Source organism: Ceratotherium simum, chromosome 2 (assembly GCF_057802395.1).
Source record: "Ceratotherium simum simum isolate JZ-2026a chromosome 2, ASM5780239v1, whole genome shotgun sequence".
NCBI lineage: Eukaryota > Metazoa > Chordata > Mammalia > Perissodactyla > Rhinocerotidae > Ceratotherium > Ceratotherium simum.
The window spans coordinates 81,896,457-81,918,396 of NC_141901.1; the positions used below are offsets into that span (position 1 = coordinate 81,896,457).

At 37.7% G+C, this 21,940-nt stretch overlaps 1 long non-coding RNA gene across 5 annotated transcripts in view; it reads left to right on the top strand.

Annotated features, from left to right (window-relative positions):
- Positions 1-21,940, top strand: part of LOC147918073 (uncharacterized) — a 67,393-nt gene that overhangs the window by 3,009 nt on the left and 42,444 nt on the right. For all 5 annotated transcript variants that reach the window (XR_015556197.1, XR_015556199.1, XR_015556200.1 and 2 more), the window contains one exon: positions 8,680-8,835. This is a non-coding gene — a long non-coding RNA (uncharacterized LOC147918073). The remainder of the gene's footprint in view (positions 1-8,679; positions 8,836-21,940) is intronic.

The window sequence follows — 21,940 nt, forward strand, 5'->3', positions numbered from 1 at the left end:
CTTTGAAAAGAGTTAAAAAATCAGAATCAGATATTCAAATCAAGACTATAAGTGGGTAAATAGAAATGTTTTTGCTATGGGCGGGGGATGTCCTGGTTGTATTTAGGCATCTGAGCTAATTAACCAGGAAGGCATTATGGTGTGATGTTTCAAAGCCAGTATCAGAACAAATGGGTTCAAATCTTGGTTCTAACACAACTGTGTAGCCTTGGCTAAGTTACTGAACCTGTCTGTACCTCAATGTCATTATCTATGGAATGGGGATGATGGTTCCATCGACCTGATAGTGTTGTGCAGATTAAATTAATACAGATAAAGCAATTAGTATCTGCTGAGATTTCACTTAATATTATAATCAATCCATACACAGCAGCTAGTTTCATGATTTAAAAAATATATGTAGTATGAGACAATCCTCCTTGAGACATTTTGCTTGTCTACAGATAATATGGGCATTGAATGTCGGCTGATAAAGCACATCATTTTCCCTCAAGCAGGGTTGCAGGACTGCAAGTTTCTCTGGCCCCACTGAACACTCCTGAAGTTACAGAGAACTTATTAGCACCCTCCATGGCATCCTTTTAAGATGATAATTTATCTTTTTAAGTGTATTCAATAAAACCAGCAGAAAAGAACCAGAGGAGAATAACAACATGGTATTATTTATAGCTACATGGTTTACCAGTTGTATAGATTCTGCTGGAAGGCACACTAAAATGGAGTAAAATGTAACTTATCTTGAATAGTTGCTTGAATGAGTTACCAGAGGAATGGCAAGTTTACAGATGAAGCAAAAAAAACCCCACAGGATTTGAAGGTCGTGACCATTTTATTTAGGATGCACAGTGAAACCTAACTTAAGGCATACAAGTTAGGTCTTTGGAGAGTTTCCTAGGAGGTTTGCAAACAAATGTGAAAGTCTATAAAATATGTGCTTTTGAAATAACTCTGTGAAAATATGGTTTGAGATTCCATGGGGAAATACCATCATACCTATCAAACACTGGTAATGTGGTTGAAAAAAGAATGCCTAGTTGTTTGCATTTTCTCTGTCCCCAAAAGATCTCCCTGGCCACTTTTTACGTCTCTCCTCAGCTTGACTGCTGACAGAGTATTACATGGCATTCCTTTGTTCTGAAAGGGCATCCTTTAGTTTCACACTAGTCTCAAGTTCACACAACCAGGCAATCCCATACACCTTTCCATCTGTTATGGTTTTCCTGTGTCGGGTGCTCTTCTCAAACTCGTTTTAAATATGAGAGAATCACCCTCTTCCATTAGTGACGAATTCTTTTCTTTCCCTGTAATACTGAAGATGTGGATAGAATCCTCCAGTGGCAGTGTCTGGGAAGAAGGTATTCATGGGCAACTACAAGATTCGAATAGATAAATTCAATTAGCCCTTCCTGGGAAGCCTCAGTTTAGTTTACCACTCAGTATTTCAAAGAGTTTTAAAGAAATTCTAATTACTGTGTAAGAAATAAGTCAAATTCCTCTTCTCTCACTGTGAAGGACTTTTATTACCCACTGCTATAAAACATATATCTTTTTTTTTTCTGTTCATATCCTAGCAGAGTAGCCTGCATACCAATAGGATCACTAAAATGCCATGAAGCAGAACATATTTATCTGTTAAATTCTATGTACAGTAACCTAACAAATGCCAGAGACAGAAAGATTGCCCTCTGCACAGTAATACTTGTGTAGATGTCTTCTTTATGCTAACAATGACAAGGCTTCATGCCTTGTACTGTAGTCAAAAATCAGAGTGCATTTTTTTTCAATAGAAGACTCTGTATCAAAAAGAAAAAGAACTGCACATTTTTGGCACTGAGATATTTTATGTGGATAATAAATTTTTTCCCTTGAACTCCACTAACTACAAGTATCTACCTAGAAGATGAGATCTAAGATTTATGTCATCAGAACTATTCAATATACCAGAGGATCATTTTTTCTTCTTTTCAGGACTGTCAACTTTGTTTACTCTTTATATTCAATTTTATACTGTATAAGAGATTAAATAGTCTTATCATAGCCACATGCCAAACTTTCTTAGAAAAATAAGGTAATAAAGGCAAGATTATATTAGTAAGAAGTGCTTTCAAAGACATATTACATTTATTGAAATCTAAATTGTAACTGGAATGTTATAATTATATTTGTACTAATCAAAAAGAGATTTTTGAGTCTGTAATTTTATGACATTTATTATGTTTTAAAATTGAAATGACTGAGGAATGATTAACATATTATTACAAGTAACTTCAAGGAAACACACATGAAGTAATTTAAGCCCAGGAATTTCCTTCATAAATCAGCATGTATATCGTCAAATCTGTTAGCCTCTTACATGCATTTTTAATCCAAACGTAACCATTTGGCTATTGAAATAAGGCTTAAAAAATGATATCAAACAGTGTTACACAAACATAAGCCTTTTTTTTAGCCTTGCTACATTAAACTTTTGCATAATGCAATTTCAATCTCAAAACAATAAATAACAACATGTATAATGACAGTAACTGAATGCTAACTAATTGTAATACTTCTGCATAGCCTAGTAACAATTTATGAATTGTCAAGAATAAATCTATTTGACAGGCCTGTTAGCAATAAGGCCTCAGCTTCTTACTTTGCAGCAGAATGAGGTAAAATCTATCCTTTTCTCGCTGTTGTTACAAACATTTCAACAGTTAGTTCTTTTTCACAGAAAATGCTGCAGGAAGATTCCAGGTTAAAAAAAAAATCTTAACAGGGTTGATTTTTACACTTGGCTATTATTGGCCAGGATACATGGTAAGTTAAAACATACTGAGAGATTATTTTTTTCAGGGGAAAACTTGATAGACAATTGCATTTTTAGGTTAGAGAGTGGACACTATAGTCTTTCTGGCACTGTAAAACTGAAGCAGACTGCAGGGAAAATAAACATTACAATACCCGGCACTTAAACAATTGTACCTATACGGTTAAGTAACAAAAACGTGAGGCACCTGGAATCACAGCATTTGTGCCTAATGCCAGCAACAATATAAAGCATTCAAGTGACATTTGATAATGAGCAGACAGTGGAGGCATTACACACGTCTTTAGAAGAATCAGACTTCCTACCTTGAAAAGACAGATGGAGGTAAGTTCCTTTATAAAAAAAACTTGTAAGTAAAGCCAGGCAGCAGTTGCAGTAAATTGAGTCCTTTCAGGCACTGTATACAGACAGCAGTCCTGCAATAAGGGCAAAAATATAATGGGAGGAGCGGCTGTGAACGGGTGACCTTCTCAAGCTGAGTCCTCTCTGTGAACCAAGCACTGAAAGCCACTGCTCCTGATTTGCATGGATTATCTCCACTTGAACAGATACAGAGCAGATACATTTAAATTGAGCTGGCACAATGGCAAAACGATGGAAGAGTGAATGAGTGAGGGACGGACGCGCAAGAGAGGGAGAGAGAGAGACAGACACGAGATCGGAGAGCGTGGATAAGCTGGTTCTTGCAGAACTGTGTCTCAGAAGAGCTACAGCTCCCTCTTCATGTCACAGTTGTAAGATAAGAAATGTTGTCATTAAGAACTGGTTAATCGTAGGGAAAAATATCCTCAGATTAGCTGACGTTCCATCTGATCTGATTTTTATGAACATTTTATGACTCTTTCTGTTTTGTCATCAGGATTTTAGATAGCACATTGAAAATCTTTTACTAGTAGCCGGGTAAACAAGTTTGCGTAAAACTCGGAGTTTTGAATGAGCTTTCAGTTGATTGGCATACATGTCAGTGAAGGAAACTAGACAATTTTTTTAAGTAGAATATTTATTTTGAAAGAAAATTGATTCTTGTTAACTTTTAAAGAGCTAGTGGTATATACTGTAATGTAAAAAGAAAATAGTATTTGGATATTTATTAATGATTAATTATCTGAAAGAACCCAAATGTACAACTGAAGGGAGTTTTTGTGTTTTTTTTTAATCTAAGTTGCTAATTGTTTTTTTTCCTTCATATTGTTTCTGGCTGGCATTTCAGAATAGAAGAAATCCCTCTTTCTACACGATACAGATGTATCTTTAAATATGCAATCATTCTTTGCTTTTCCATTTAACATCTTCAGAGTTTTATATATTTGTATTCTCATTTTAAAAATGAGAATGAGAAGAGTGGGAATATGATTGTAACACATGCCAACAGTCACTCAGTAAGTCCGTGGCAGATCTGAGAAGAAAAGAATAACCCTCATTTAACGAGTTAACGTGAAGCCTGCCGTCTCTTTGTGTAAAGGTGTCTGCAGGTGCCCAAACAGCTAGGCAATTAGGTCAATTCCAAGGAAAAATCAGTCAAACCAGTTGGTTGACTGAACTGATCATAGCCTTGCGGAAGCCAGTATTAACTTGGTGTGAACCAAATGCCATCGGTTAACTATGTTTCAACAAATGACATTAAAATCTCGCCGTAAACATGTGAGCGATATTTGCAGAGAGTGCTAAGAAGACCAGTTAGATTTTTGCTGCTGTTGGAAATCTACAACCTGTCAGGAAAGATAAAGAATTTAAACACGCTATACTTATAGGAACTCTGATTTGATGGACAGAAGTGATACTTTAAAAGAAAGCTCAAGGAAAATGCCAACACACATTTCCATGAGATTTAGTGAAGATCGGGAATTTCTGAAGTGTGCAGATTTAGTGACTATAACAGTGTTTAGGAAACAATTGCTTGGAAGTAAAAGGGTGACGACAATGGTTATTTTATGTCTCTGACATCCAATAGTCTGATTGCTCTCTGAGTGGATGGGTGGGTTCTCAGGTTTTTTACGTCAATTTGGACACAGCTTGTACACAGGTTGGAGTTGGAATGTTATTGAGGTCTTAATATTACCTTTCAAGTTGTAAACTCGTTGGAATCAGGGACCATATAATATCCTTTAAAATATCTTCCCAAATACTTTGAAAGTGTCCTTTACATATTTTTTAGATGTTTTATAAATTTTTTTTGTGAAAAGATATTGGAAATAATGGCAAAGCATTTATATTCTTTATACCAGTTGTTGAATGTAAAAATTGGATTCAGAAATTATAATCTCTTCTGTACCCTTATGAAATAAAAGGAAATAAAATAAATATGGTGTGAATGTCTTGCCATATATAGGATCGTAATACCAGTACCAGTAGTGCTGGGTTGTATATTGATATGGAAGAGTAATTAGGTACCCCCTTCCTTAGACCAGGGAGTCCCTTCCAGAAGGTATGTTTAGGATTTGAGTCACAACTCTCTTGGCGCCAGCGTTGACTCGGACAATGACTAGTTTTGTGACCATGGGCAAGTTGCTTAACTTGTTTGTAAAACGGGGATAAGAAAATGACGTTTATTATACAGTTGGTATAAGGAATAAAGGAAAAAGCTTAGCATAGTGCCTGGGTAAACACTTAATCAATGTAAAGTATTGTTATAGTTATTATAAATCTCTTTCTGTTGAACTCATTGTCTCTCTCTGAACAGGGAAGTGCTCTTACGGTGTTTATTGAATGTAGAAAAAAGATGACTTCTTTGTTCTTGGCTTTCCCTGGCCATTTTTATGAGAAGGGCTCCTTCCTGGGCCTTGACAACAAGAAGGACTGGTGCCTCTACCTTTTTATAAAAGACAGAAATAGAAATACTATTCTCAGGAGAGCTAGAGAGTGTTGTAGCAGCAGATCCAACCTTCTGTAAAGGAATAGGAAATGGCTTGTGTGGTACAATGTGAAGGGCACCCAGAAGCTCCCAGTCTAGAAATATCTTCCCATCTGTCCTCTCCTATTTCCTGAAATGCCACCATTAGGGGTTCATTTCTATCTTTTACTGGCTTCCTATTCTCCTTTTCAATGCACAGACTACTGGCAGAATTAACACATTAACAAGTTTACGCTTAGAGTAACACATGAATTGATAGTTTTAATTATTCTATCAGAGATACTTTCTTCTAGTAACTAGCTGAAGATCAGCAATGACAAGGAAAAGCCAGATTTCAATGAAGGTGCAGAGAAGGCTCATGTGGTATATAAGAGTGTGTGAGGATGAAGTCCTAGCAATGATGGTGCCGTCCCTGTGCTTGTGTGCCAGTATGTGAGGGGTCCTGCAGGAGGCACTCAGAGAGCAACGTGGAACTGCAGGCTCCTGGTGCACTGGGATGAGGAACGAGGATTCCTTCCTTCACTCAACAAAAATACATTGAATATTTTGTTAGCAAAAACCTGGGCTATGTATGTGAAAATACCTAGTCCTTGTTCTCATTTCTAATGGGGATGATGGAAACAGATATGAAAAAGATTGATTCTAACATTGGACATCTGTACAAAGGGAAAGAGTCCAGAGGAAAGAAGGCCAGGTAGGTAGAGTGCAGTTGGGGTGAATAAGAAGGCCCTTACAAACTGGGCAACGCTTGATATGGCTCTTGAAGGCAGAGTGGGAGCTGTTCAGGCAAGTAAGGGGGGAAGGAGAAGGCTGTGGGTGTGTTCCAGATCCAGCGAACAGGGGTACAAGGGCAGGGTAGCATGAGAGAGACAATCAATCAAGGATGCTCAGAGCCCAGAGTAGAAGGACGTGTGGGAAAGGGAGAGATGTGACTGGAATGCGAGGGAAGAAGTGAGGAGCAGGTCACAGAAAGGAGGCATAGGGCAGAAGCACGACAGGTCCTTTGTACCTCTGGACCTTTGTCCTTCCTCTGCCTCTGTATGCCTTGTGCATGCGTTCATCTGGGCTCCCCAGCCCAGACCACACATGCATAGGACGATGTTGTGAGAAAAGAGGGATGCATTGCCAATTAGATTAGAGGTTTAAGTTTAGGGAGTTGAAGTATTCCAAGATTGTTTGCGAGGGCCTGCCACCCCATTCGCTGACCTAAAGTGCTGATTGGCATATTCATATACGAATTAAAATTAATTGTGTCTGGAGACTTTGGGATATAGCAAATCGGGGTGGGAATCACTGCCAGAGCCCTGGAACGCATTTAGCATTTAAAAAATACAGCACTTTGAAATCCTTAGTGAGACAGATTACCAGCATTAATGCCATTAATACTAATGATGGTTAATAATTGGAAAATCATATTTATAAAAACAATCAAGATAGAGTCAAACCAGATAGCAAACCTCCCAACTCTAATACAAAATGCTGTATTATAAGCTTCCTGCTCTCTTCCATTGCTTGAATCTTAGTTATTTTGACATATTTATCCAGAAAATATTGAAGTTTCTATACTTAACCCAAGAATGACAAATTGCTTCTTGTAAATATTACACTTACAGTAAAATTCACTGTAAGATAAATGATTATATAGATATTGGACCCAGTAGTGGGAAATATATTTGAATTCTAATAAGGACTGGTTCAAGCTTAGAAACAATTAATAACTGTCAATTTCCCATAAACACAATGACAAGTAAAACCTCCAAAAAGGGCACCCAAACCACAAATGATTAAAAAATTATGCTGATTAACAGAAGGACTGAATACATTAGGATTCTGTTGAATTATCTTTTGACTGCAGTCCTTCTCCCCCTACTACCACCCACCCAATGGAGGTGGAAAGAGCACAGTTTAGTTCAACGTTGAGCCCTTTCTAAAGTATTTTAAAACTACTCCAAGTTCTGTGGCAGCCAAGGAGGTGTGCCATTTGGATCTCCTTTCAGGAAAAACCTTGTGGTTCTGTAGCAAGGAGGGAAGTGAGCTGACAGCCTCCATCCATCAGCATCTTCACGTTCCCCTACTCAGGCAGCCCTTTGACAATGACTGAGCATAATGGGGTTCATAAGGCCCATCTGTTTCTGCCCAGTGCAGGACTCCCCTGAGGCTTTCCCTGCCCAACACTGCCTCTTCAATCATTTGACTTTCATAGGCTTAGGTCCTTGATAAAATACTTAGACCCCTAACTCCTCTCAGTGTTTGCTTCCTAGCAGATACAAGTTTCTAACAGTCAACAATATTTACTTGATGTGGAACCAAGTTTTCTTTCTTCTTTCTTGTTCCTGCCCTTTGCTGTCCAGAAAACTGAGCTCTTGCTCTTCATATATCCACAGGACTCCCAGATAGCTCCTCATTATATTTCTACTTCCCAGATGTTCTTGTTTTTGGAACAATAAATGATTCTTCGGAGAGGTAAAGGTTCTCCAGGAGTTGCTCTCACTGAATTGCTTCTCAGATTACTACTTTGTTTCCATACCTCTGGTGTACTGAGTACAAAACATAGGCACACTACCAAACACAGTATTGAAAAGTCCAACAGACTTATTAGACTAACTGCAAGAGACAGGCAAGCAGCACAAATAACACGTTGACGTACTGAGATCAATAAGGCTGGAAGACATTCAGGTTCAGTGCTGAAAGAAGTTCATATTAAGGAGTGTTTGAACGATGTAAGAGAGTCTAAAAGGAGCTTACTTGTAGGTAGTGTAAATTCTTCGTGGTGTATGGTGTAACAGAGAAAAACGGATGGAGCTTCAGGAATGAAGTCATTAGTGAAAATGATTAGGCACAGGGATTTTAAATTCAATTCTTATCTCTATCACTAAGGCACTTATATGTTTCCACTGCAAAAAGAAGAACTTGCTGCTGTAGTCCATTTGTAAAACACTGGAAGTTTCCCAGACAATAGCGTTGCTTAGTTGCTTAACAATAAAGGCATATCGCCATTCATGAATCCTTTGTATTTTAGATTCTAAGATGAACATCGGTAAGGAAGAAAAGAATCCTTTTGAAAAACTTTGGTTTCTGCAAGGCATTCCTAAAGAGACCCAAGTGACTTATGCAAAGAAGAACTCTGAACCTTAAAGAAAAATGGGTCTACATAATGACTGTTACAACTCAAGAGGTAAGTATATTGCTAACTTGCATATACAAATACAGCTATTCCAAAAAAAACTAAAATAATTCATTGTTCTAAGTTAATATAAAGCAAATGAGTATTTAGCTCCCTTAAAAAGTTATCCCAAATATTTATGTTTAAAAAAATAATAAATAATGCTTATTTTGGCCATGTCTTGCATATGCCCATGTTAATTCAGATCTTTGATTTGAAACAATAACTTACCCCACTTGCAAATACAGGTTATAGATATTGATTGTATGAAGATTCTGATGCAGAACTCAGGAGAATAGAGGCAGACCAAGTGACCATGACATTTGTAGGCTGAGTGGTGTTTTAGTTTGTCTACCGATTGATTCTCTCATTCGTTCTTTCACTCATTCATTTCTTTAACAAATATGTATTCAATGTTTACTGTCTGGGGATACAATTGTGAATAAAGAAGGATTTGTTTCCCTGCTTGTGGGGTAGCTAGCAGCGAAGAGAGACACCAAAATAAGCAATTATATTAAATGATGTTACCATACACATCAAAAGTAACTCACAGATATTTAGGCCCCAAACCTTGGATTTACCGTTAATTCTACTCTTTCTTTTGCATCTCATATAAAATCTTCTGTAAATTCTGTCATCTCTACCTTTAAAATGTATCTAGAATCCAGCCTTTTCTCACCACCTCCATCACTACTGTTCAGGTACAGGCCACATACTCATCTGAATTATTGCTTTGCATCTTATGGTGTCTTGGATTCTGCTGTACAGTCTTCTTGCTTTCCTACAGTCTATTTTCACCACAGGAACTAGAATGAACTTACTAAGTACAAGTTGGATCTTGCCACTCCTCTACTCAAAACTCTCTGTAATAGCTTGAATGGTGATCCCCAAAAAGATATGTCCATATTCTAACCTCCAGGACCCGTGAATCTGACTTTATTTGGAAGAAAGCGTCTTTGCAGATGTAATTAAGTTAAAGATCTCAAGATGAGGTCATGCTGGATTATTTGGATGGGCTCTGAATCCAATAACAAGTGTCCTTATAAGAGATAGAAGAGGAGAAGACATAGTGACACAAAAAGGAAGGCCATGTGAACATGGAGGCAGAGATGGGAGTGGTGCAGCCCCAAGCTAAGGAATGCCTGGAGCCACCAAAAGCAGGAAGAGAGAAGGGAGGAATCTCTCTTAGCATCTTTGGAAGTAGCATGGCGCTGCCAACACCTTGATTTTGGACTTTTGACCGCCAGAACTGAAATATAATAAATATCTGTTGTTTTAAGCCACTTGGTTTGTGGTACTTTCTTAAGACAGGCGTAGGAAATGAATATAGCCCCAATGGCTTCTTGTCTCCTTCAGAGTAAAGCATAACTGCCAAAGTCCTTACACTGCCCTACAAGGCCCTACCTGACTCCCTTCCCCCTTCTCCTGACCCCTGTGACCTCATATCCTACACATTCTCCCTTACTTTCTCCACTTGAGCCTCTCTGGTCTTCTCACTGTTCCTCCAACACATAAGGCATACACCATCTTCAAGGTCTTTGCATTCTCTGTTCCCTCTGACTAGCATGCCCTTCCCCCAGATATCCTACCTGCATACTCTTCCAGGATTTTTCTGAGATGTTTTTCATGAAGTAAAGACTTCCCTGATCACTCTATTAAATTTCAATCCACTGGCCAACACCCCCGTCCCCAACCCAGTGTCCTCCTTCCTTGCCTTACTTCTCTCTACAGCACTTATCACCCTCTGACCTAACGTATATTGTGCTTATTCATTTGTTTGTTAACTGTCTTCCCAATTAGAACATGAGCTCCATGAGAGAGAGATTTTTCAGTTTTCATTATTGCTTTATGCCCGGAATTTAGGAGACATATCCAGTAAATCATCGTTCAATTTAATAAATGATATGTTTATCATTTGAGGAAAGTATTTACATGAGGAATCTGGGAACTCCCTACTTCTGCTACTTCTGAGGAACATTTCCAAATCTCTCCAGAATTCCCATTAGCTGTCGAATGCAATCCGTGTTGTTGCTAATTTTTTGGAGCAGAAGACCATAGATGCTCTAATTTTACAGGACAGTGACACTATTCTGTTATGGCAAGAAGATCATATACAATTTGTACTTTGAAGCCCCTTGGTTTTCACTTGTCACTTTACATTTGACTTCATACTAGGCTCCAGAACTCTGTGTGAAATAGTGATGAGGGAATAGCAGCAGTGTTAGCAACAGGTAATGCAAGTTGAAATTTAGGAGCTTAAAGAAGGTTTGGAGGCAACAGGATCAAAAGGTGATTGCATGTAAAGCAGTCTTAGGCTGAGGGACAGAGAACATGTGTCCTTTGCTGATTTTCTTTGATGGGATTTCAAAGAATTTAGGGCATATTTTTACAGACTGGTAGCTTCTAAGCATCGATTACATATATACTTGGTTGTATAAACACATACAGAGTTTGCGCTAATCTTCACGCTTCCTACATAGGGGACTATGAACTTATGTCAACATCAAATGCATTTGTCAATTAAAATTATATATATATAATTATATATATATCAGTATTCCTTTCTTCAAAATGTATGAGAATGTAAAAAAGTGTCACAAGATATCTTTTGCACCATCCTTAGTCATCAGAGGGGGAAAAACGGATAAAACAGAAAGCTCCAGAAGCTTCTGTCACTATATCTGTGTTATCTGGCTTTAGTAATTTTACTTTCTTTATGTAACTCCAGAGATGTTTGCACAGCAACCAAAAGTGAGACAATACTTCTATCTTCTGAAAAGCAATGGGAGAGCTGAAATGAAAATATAAGCAACCAGCGGGAACATAAATGAGAGGCTGTATTCCAGAAGTGGAATTAGTTCAACTAAACTGATGTCTAACGTAGTCAAGGAGTTAACAATGTTGTGGTATTTTAATTAGGATTGGAGTTTGTGTTTGATTCACATAAAATCCTCAACTGCTTATCCCCAGCACACCAGGACTGCCCAAACATCTTGGTCTGCAAAAATTAGGCTGGGAATAGTGCCCAAACAGGATTTCTGAAAAGATTTTTGGGACTTTCTTCTTTGACTAAGGCTTGAAAATCTGCAAAGATTGCAAGAATAGTTTTTTTTTTTATGTTTTGGCTAGAAGCTGGGAGTGAAATAACACAAGACATATGTTTATGTGTACTTGCTATGAAAAGTTACCTATACTACTTCATATATTAAAACAAGGTTTGAGTGGAATTGTTTTTCTTTTTTTCTTTTCCTCAAGACACAAACAATAGAGAAGCAGACTTAAATATCTGCTTCATTTTGATGACAGAAAATAATAAACGGGTATGTATTTAAATAAAAATTCCAAGAAATCTAGAAATTGGTCGTATATGGGAATATAAGAAATTCAGTGGTCAATGGGAGTTAAAAAACACATTCTCACGTTTGAAAATATCCTGCAATATTGTTTTCTTAGTGTTTTGCACTTAAAAGAGGGTGGAAGAGATGTTATCTCTTCCATTCTTCTTTGCTTCTAGTAGAAAGTGGTCAGGGGAAGGAAGTTTCAGATATCTAAGTAAAATAACTTGGAAATACGTGCAAATTTTAGTTACATACATTCAAAGAAAAGTGATTAACAAAGAGAAAGGTATATTTCATTCATTCAGTAAAAATTTATTGAGCACTTTGATGTTGAGGCTACAGTGGACAAAACAGACCCCTTGGAGGTTGTAGTGTAATGATCTAACGAGGGAGGCAAACATTAAGTAAACAAATAATAGCTGTCTGTCTGTCTGTCTATCTGTCTATCTGTCTATCTATCTATCTTTCTATGTATCATCATCACCCTTCTAATTACAGGCTGCAATATGTTTTATGAAGGATGCAAATTAGACACTGTGATATAAATGAAAGGGGGACCAGAAAGTATTACAGAGAGTGGTCAAGGAAAACTTCAGATTTAAAAAGAAAACAGAAGAGTAAGAAAAAGTTTCCAGATGAGGGATGGGGAAAAGAACATTGCAGGGGGGGGAAGCATCATATGCAATACCTTCATATGGGAAAAATGTTTGACGTATTTAAGAACAAAAAGAGAGCTGCAGCTGAAAGTTGGAGTGAGGAAGAGAGAGACAGGAAGTATATTTGGAGAGGTAAGACAGCCAGAACATTCTGGGACTCAAAGCCTCTATTCTGTGTATAATATGAAGACCTTGGAGGAGTTTGCATGTTGCCTCAGGGTGGAGCAGGGCTAAGGTGGAGTGAGCTCATCTAGTTTCCATTTCGAGATCACCCTTGGCTGCTGTAGAGAATGGCTTGGAGCAAGGCACCAGTGGAAATGGGGAAAACAAGGAGGAGGTCATAGCCATTATAAAGACGGGTCACGAGGGTGGTGTGCATTAGAGTGGTAGTAATGGAAATAAATAGGAATGGACAGATCCAAAATACAACCTGGAGGTAGGAAAATAAAAAGATTTGGTGATGGGGATGAGAAGAAAGAAAGACTCAAGACAGATTTTTAAGTTTCTGGCTTTAGCTGTGGGTAGATGGCCATGTCACTCACTGTCAGAGATGGTGAGGATTAGGGGAAGAATTAGACTGGAAGGAAATGAAGAATTTTGAACGTACTATGTTTGTGAGACCCGTGATACCCCCAAGTGGAGATGTATAGAATGTAGTCTGTTGGATATAGGTATCAGGTGCTCAGAGAAGCCTGGTCTAGGGATGTCAATGGGGAAATGGAATTACAATCGAGTATCTCCTCTGCTTAAACACGCTCGGTGGATTCCCATTGCTATAGCATGCAGGTCAAGGTCTTTAAGATGTGGTTAAAGCCCTTCTACTGTCTTACCTTTACAACCTTATACGATTTGTGATACAAGAAATTATTTTTTCTTGGATTCTAGTATGAGTTAAAATGTAAAATGACAACTGAAAAGCAAGGTGGTCACTCTGCATGTGATCTCTCTCCAGCAAGATAGTGTCCTCCGTGTATTCACACTTTATTTTTACCTCAGTAATAACACTTAACTGACTACATCCCCATTTATCTATTCATAGTTCTGTCTACTCTTCTAGAATTTGCATTCCTCAAGGCTGGAAGAGTTCTTATTAATCTCATTATACCCAAGGCCTAATATCCAGGGCCCAGAGTGCTCGACACATAGTACATGCTCAATAAATCTAGCTGGTAATGCATATTTAGCAGAGCAAATAGTAATTAAATTTGCTTGGGAAATTTTATAGACTCTATGAGTTCAATCCTGGAGTATTGTTGAGCCAGTGCTGGGAATTCCATAGGAGGATAAACTAAATGCCAAAATATGACATATTTAATCTTCCATGCAATGTTAAATTGAGGTGTCTAGTAGGTCCTGTGCTTGGTAGTAAGAGTTCTGAACTCCCCTGCCGTGCTTGATACCCAAGGAGGCAGCTGGAGGGAGAGGATGTTGTAAGAAAAAGAAACCTGAGGTCTTTTTTCTCCCCTCAACTCCACTCTTACACATGCCATTACCGGAACAAATAGGTACTGTTTTCTCTCCACTTCTAAACCTATTTAGGCTGCTCATTGGAGATTTCTTTCCCTCTTCAAGTCTGTCTTGGAGGTGAATTTTCAACTGATTTCATTTCTATAACAATACGTTTTGGAGTCAGGGAGTACATTTTGCGATGTGCTGTGGCTGGCCTCCTCATTCCCCAGGGACGAACTTGTCTAGACATGAGTCCTCTTCCAGTTTTGCCTGGTTCTTCTTCAGGAGACATTAAAAGCATCTCTAGAACTAACATGGTCTCCAACAAGCTGAAGACCTCTGGTGTATCTAGTTTCTTAAGTTTAAACTATTCTGAAGGCCACAGCAAGTCCCAGAAGACAGAAATTTTAGAACTGCTTTACGATTCAGAATGTGAACATGGCAGTGTCTGAGGAGACTTGGTGCATCAAAAGAAAAAATGAAACAGGAAGGGTAGCAGCTTGACCTTATGTTTTAAAAGTGTTTTCCTATTGTGTGGTGAAAGGCAGGAATTGTAAGAGCCTGGAATAAGGGTTACAAACTCAAGTGCCATCAGGATCCAAGAAGGTAAGGTGAATGCGTGAAGCGGGCCTAGCGTTAGACAGTGGAGCAAGCACAGTGAACCACAGCCAACTGAATAGTGCATGCCCTGCCTGACCTCAAATCATACACAATAATTAAGAAAACAAAACATGAGAGAGTGAGCCTTTAGGAAAGTACATCAGATCATGTCACTCCTCTGCTAGAATCCACCAGCATCCTCCCCTCTCTCCCAGAGTAGAATGCAAAGCCCTTCCATTGCCTGTGAGGTCCTACTTTGACCTGGTACTTCTCTGACCACACCTCTCACCACCACCTTCTGTTTCCAGCTATTCCAGCCCCCAGCCCTCTTCACTGCTCCTTGTATACAACCAGCATGTCTGGGTCTCAGGCCTTTGTACATGTTGTATCCTCTGCCTGGTATGATCTTCCCCCAAACTCAACGTGCACTCTTGTCAGCTTGGCAGGTCTATACTCTAACTACGCCGTGTTATAGATGCTGTCCCTGATAGCATGATAGCACTCTGCTGCCATCACTCTTTAGCCCTCTTATTCTCTCTTATCTTTATAATGTTTATCACAACCAGACATTTTACTATTTCTGAAAACATTTGAAGTGAATAGACAGTATTACTTCAGTAGACACATTTTCTTAAATGTGTATGTGTGTGTATTTTTTTTTCCAGCATACCTTGATTTAATCCTGATTAGACATGTCAATGTTTGTGTGTACTAAAGGACCTGGACTTTGCAGGGTTTTAAGTAGTACACAATTTTATTCTTTTCCTCAGTTTCTCTTTAAACGTACTCTGTCAAATTGTTTTTCCCTGCACCAATATGAGCTCTTTGGCATATCTCCTTACATTCCAGGTCACTCTCTTTAAATAACACATAATTTTGTCCCCAGTTTTAAAATCCAGTTCACTTTCTTCTCTAATTTAAAACTTCTGAACCATCGGTTTGGGCCTGACTCAGAGTAACCTGCAGTGAGGAAGAGAGTCATGGCTGGCGTCTTCACCTTTTCCCTGTCTTACTGTTCCATACCGCTCCTGCTCTTCCTCAAATCAGAGTGAGGTAAGGAGTGATTGAGGTAATGTTTGCAGGTACCACTGTAAACTGGAAAAGGTGCCCTCTGGGTATGGTAGATACCCAAATATTTGCTCTTTCTTTAGGGGGAAGTTTTGTGGATTCTTCAGAAGTCCTCCCTCTGGGCATCTCCTGCTGGACTATTCCTTAGCTCTGCCCGAGTGCCAAAAAATCACCCATCAGCTTCTGCATTCAGTGGTACAACTCCACCTTCTTGAATTTCCCTTTAGATCCTTCTCAAATTGACTCAAGACCAGCTACCCTCGATGGGTCTACTTGGCCCAGAGGAAAACTCCTTTATTCTTGCCCTTAGCTGTGCCCTCCCCCACATTCTTTGGTGCAAGAGCCACTATCTCCCTCTGAAGGCACTGCTCCTCTTCCTGCTCTGCTAAGCCAACCTCTTCTCTTTATATTTCTCATGCCTTCCTTTCAAACTCCACGAGACATATGTCAGAAATTTTGAATAGCTATTGAGAAGTTCTTTCATTTGATACCATCTACAACTACACTCAGAGAAGTCTTGTCTCTATCAATCTGCTGACTTATATCTATACACCCTCAAGGTATAGTTGCTAAACTAGTTTCACATCCTTTTAACCTGGCCTACATAGATGTTCTAGCATCTGTTGATCTTAGGCTTTGGAATCTTGGACAAAATGCTAAGAAAAAAGAGAATGTCATACTTAACGTTCCACTACACATATATTCAATGTAAAATTCATATATTATATTTGCATCACATTAAAAAGGTAGGCTTTTTTTTTTCTTTTTGGTGTAGTAAAAGCTCTACAACTCAAAGAAATGCAAAATGGATCACTAACCCTTAAAAATAAGTATTTAAATAAATTTTATTTATATGAATGCAATATATAGATTTAATAGTTATTTAACATGAAGAAAGATCAATGGCAGTATCTGCTAATATATTTGAAATTCCATTATAGTGAGGGCATTATTCTAAGGGAAAAATATGGTGGAATGAGTTTAAGGCAATTGAGACAAGATTATCTGCAAATCTTCTCAACAATTTGTCTGTAATGACACAGAATTTGTGAACAATACCAAAGAGAATAAAGGAGTCTTTACATTTTTGCAATAAATAACTTTTTCTTCCCTTCTCCCTTTAAAAACAAAGAGGAATAATTTTAGAGAATGATAGTGAAGCATTTTGAAAGTAATGGAAAATGCTAAGGAACCATTTCTGTGTCTCATTATACATCTTAAATTGCTGTTCCAGTATCCTAGATTTGCTTAAACAGTTAACTACTGCCACACATAGCAGTAGGTGACTCTGAAAAAGAAACACTGCTTGTACTGTCTGCCCGTGGAACATGGAACAAACAAATGCTGATGGACTCCAGACAGTATAGAGGCCCTGCTCAGACTGAGCCACATGACTAGTGATGGAGCCCTTGGAGAATCTTGCCTTTGAACAGTTGAAACTTGAATTTGCCCAACTTGGCAATGGAGTTAAAACTCTGACCCTCAAACAAAGCCTGGGAAAACAAAATCTAGGGCACTGAAATACACAAATAACGTAAGCTGTAAATAACACAGAATTTTTGTTCCCCTTTGAATGTCACTCCTGCATAAGAAAGCAAAATTCTTCAGAAATTTGGGGCTATCTGAATCATCCAGGCCTTCTTCGTCTTTTCCAATTTTATTCCGGCTTTGAGAAGAGAAGGTTGGGTATAAATCCCCCAATGCCTCATCCTTAAAGTAACAGTTGAACTAGTTACTAAAGAGTGGGGAAAGGAACTGGCTCTGCTGTCCCCAAATCAGAGTTTTGTTTACTGGATTGAAACATTATAATGGGCTGAAGCTGCTGTTGACCTGCTCATTTGGAACAGATTTAAAATCTCACAATATGAAAATTATTCCAGAAGGAAGAGAAAAAGCGCATGTATATTTACATATCATGTAGACAATTAATAAAAAATAAATGTCTTTTCTGATTTGGTCTTGGGTATTCTTTATAAATTGGAAAGTAGAAAATCGCTGAAAAAATCCAAATTTCACATTTACTCATAGTCACTAGATAGTTACATATCCTATATTCAGCAAAACACACGTTGCTGAAGTCAAATGTCTGAAATCAAAGTGAATTATCAAACATTGAAATGAATATATGAAGAAATGAGGACAAAAATTATCTTTGCTTTATTTCAATAGCTGTAACTAAAGTATTGTATACTGTACACCAATCTAGAGACACAGTGGGGTTGCATGAGAACCTGAGGAGAGAAATCAATGAACATTTACACCTATGGGAACTGCAGCTCAGAAGCTATGAGGAGAGAAGGCCAGTATCTCAGGGTTAAATAGTCAGGTCATTTCTGCTGTTATCTGCTTTGTCTTTGTTTCTCTTTTTCTCCACCGCCCTCCCATAGATTCCCAGTTCTATAGCTGAATAGTCAAGAGGGGTCCAACAGAATCAGGCTTTGGTTCTGTCTTATTTTACGTCTATGTGACAGGAGGAATTAAGTTAATCTCTCCAAATTTCAGATTTTTCATCAATTATATACAGGGACAAAAACAGCATCTATAAATGGGTTTAATAGTGATGTGAGGTTTAAAATAGATAGTGGATGATAAATAGTTAGCATAGCATTTGGCATAGAGTGAGTATTCAACATTTCTTAGCCATTGTTACTTTTTCTTTTCTGCCACTAACGTTTGACCTGTAACAGCTTACCCAGCCTTAGAGATTACATAACTTTTAAGCTTAATTCTCCACAGTTAACTAACTCAGTGTCTTAGATGCCCAATTCCAAATTTCCAAAAGAGGAATTTGATTGGTTTAGGTCAAAGTCACTATTATGCTTGTGAACTGCCTGCCTTTTCATTGGTGTCCTCCCCTGGCCAAATCAGCTATGCCCAGGGGACATAAGAGAAAATATGGAATCAAGTAGCTTACTGTTCACATGGCAGGAGTTGTGGGTAAGGCAGTTCCCTTAGGGATGCATGTGTGGGTTAAGGAGGCAATGACAGAAGTCCCTAGTAAACTGTGGTTCCCCATCTTACTGATATACTGTAGCTGTAGTCTCAGTATTGGCATATCGTGTAGATAGTTTAGGTCTCCAAATCTAGATTAAAGATTTCCGAATTTTCAGGTTTCCGCTATTCACCAAGTGTGTTAGATGATCTCCGTCTCTTCCCTTCCCTCTGATGACGTGGGGTAGAGTCTGTATCTAAACATGAGAAATAACTGGCTGTCAGCGTGACTGAACTGGTCAGTATTGTTTGTCACAGCAGGTCCTCCCAATCAATCCAGAAGTGCCATAGTCCTGTTGCAATCAGGATTAATTATTATGAAAGCCAGCTGTGGCTCATCTATTTCATTGCAGATGGCCACAGCCTTTGATTCCATTCAGAAAAGTAATTTGTCACCAAAAACTCAAATGCCGCCTTCACAGTATTTTACTTTCAAAGACATAGGGAGGATAAATGACCATATGGAGCTAAATGTGGGTTCATCAAACCTGTTACTGAGAGTCTTGTCTGTGTTGCAAGTGGTGAAATGGGGGCTGTTAATTCCTAGTTCTTAAGTTCCTTTGTATAAACAAATTTTGTTGAGTTCCACTGGACTTTTTTTTGTCCTTTGCCTCATACAGACACTACATGTCTGGTTTCCTAGTTTAAGAAATCCACATAACTCTCTATGAAAAGACAAATGTATCACTCCAGTCTTAATAATATAATATAATAATATATGAGGCTTCTAACAAATGGTTTTATTGTTGTACTCATTGCTTCCCAATTTTGATAAGCATTTGTTTCCATATAAAATTACTTTATTCATTTCAGCAATAAAGAAAGAAATAGATGAAATAGAAGTTTGATTTAAAAGTCTCTGTTTTGCTCAAGATAAGCTGGTAAAAAGACATTGGTTGAAGTTACTGAGGACCGAATTTCAAAAGCTTACTGCTAATTTGAACTCTATCAAAGGAACACACATTTGTGCACCCATTTTTCAGTATAAATCAAGAAATAGGAATAATTGAAGTGCTTTTGTGTGCTAAATTTTCATTAAATATAATTCAAATCCTGGTCCTAGGCCTCAGTCTTGTGTAAGGTTTACTTTAGCAAAATAAATTAGAGAAATAATGGACCAAATAAAGCTTTCTATCAGGAAATCCACACAAATTGAGTTAAAAAAAAGTTTAGAAAAAGTAATGGATTTCTTAGATTCCTCTAAATGTATTCTTTTATTATTTTTAAGGCTGCGTTATTTTGGTCATTCAAAGAGCTGATCTTCACTCTCTAAATGAAATCAGATTGCTGTCTTGTGTAATGAACTCCGAAAAGAGTGGAAAGAAACGTTTCCAGGGAAGAATTCAGTAAATCATGCTTAATAAATTGCTAGTGAAACTTGAAAAAGAAAATATAAAAGAAAATAAATGGCAGTAGGTTTTTGTGAAACAAACCAAGTACATTTTCAGCATGTCATTTGATAATTTATAAGGCATGTGTAAGTCACAAGTCATAATGCTGGGTAAAATATATATGTTATGTTGTTGTACTCCTTCTACATTTTTATTTAAAAGAACGTATTATCAGCTTGGATTTTATGGATAAGCTGGAATGTAAGCCTAAATTTAGGATAGCTTGAGGGATTTATGTGGTTAAACAACATTGAATTCTGAATTTTTCTATAACCATGTCCAGTCATCAGATATCTAGAGGTTTGCTTTATTGTTTTGTCCTTCACCTGCAAAAAAAGAAGTGATGGTGTTTATCAGAAACTCTTGTGGCGGATGGAAGACCAGCAAAGATCAATAGGTTAATATTTATAAACCACAATTCAGGTGATAAAAAGTCTGCAAATGCATAAAATAAACATTATGCTAACGATAGACTATTGATCATAAAAAATTACTTTGCCCCACGGTAACACCTTTCATTTGTCCTGTTCATTGTATGTATGTTCATGTCAGATAGAAATTAAGTAATGGTAATAATTATCATTTAATAACCCCAAGACTGATGTGGAGAGCAGAGGTCTCAACATGCATTTTTTTTCGTTCCCAAAGTTTCACACCGAGATGTGAAAAAATTAAAACCTTTCCTAATGCTTTGTCAGATAAAGCAAAGCATATAGAAGATGGCATAACAAACTCTACTGTTTTAGCTTTTCACTTAGGAATCTTATGAATAAAAATTATTTTGAAAATAATTTAGATTTTGTCTAACGTTTTTAACTTTTTCAAAGAATCTGCTATTTTTCTGTATTTATGTTTCATTTACTGCCTATGGAGGTCGGAGAGGAATTACTATTCCTCGTTCCAGTCGATCTTATTAACATTCTTCTAGTCATCCAGATTCATAGCTTCAGTTTAATCTCTATTTTTTCTCCTTGTTCACTGCCTTGAACCACTTGTTAGTCCTGTATATTCCAGACCAAAATATCTCTTACACCTATCTATTTCTTTATATTCCCACTGCCTTAAGTCTCATCTCTTTTCATCTGTATCATTGTCATAACCTTCAAATTGGCCTTCTCGTCACTGGTTCTGCCCCTCTTAATCCATTCTTCACTTTGAAGTTCTACTTTGCTACTATCGCTGCTCAAAACTGTCCATGGTTCCCTACTGCACCTACACTAAGTACAAATTCAGCACTCCAATTTCCCTTTGCAGTCCTAAATTCTAGTTAAACACGCAAACTTTGGAATTTGATCAAATTGAGTTTGAATCTTGGTTCTAACTCTCGCTCTTTGTATAATCTAGCAAATATTACTTAAGATCTTGAAGCCCACCATAGGGTTTGTGTGAGGTATAAATGACACAATTAATTGATTAATTGATTAATCAAATATTTACCAAATGTCTGTTATGTGCCAGGCATTGTTCTAAGACTGGTAATAAATCAGGGAACAAGAGTTTCTAGGGAGATGGACAATAATCAAATAAACAGTAGACACACACACACACACAAACTTTTTTAAAATAAACTTTCAATTTTAGATTAGTTTTAGATTTACAGAAAAATTATAAAGATAGTACAAAG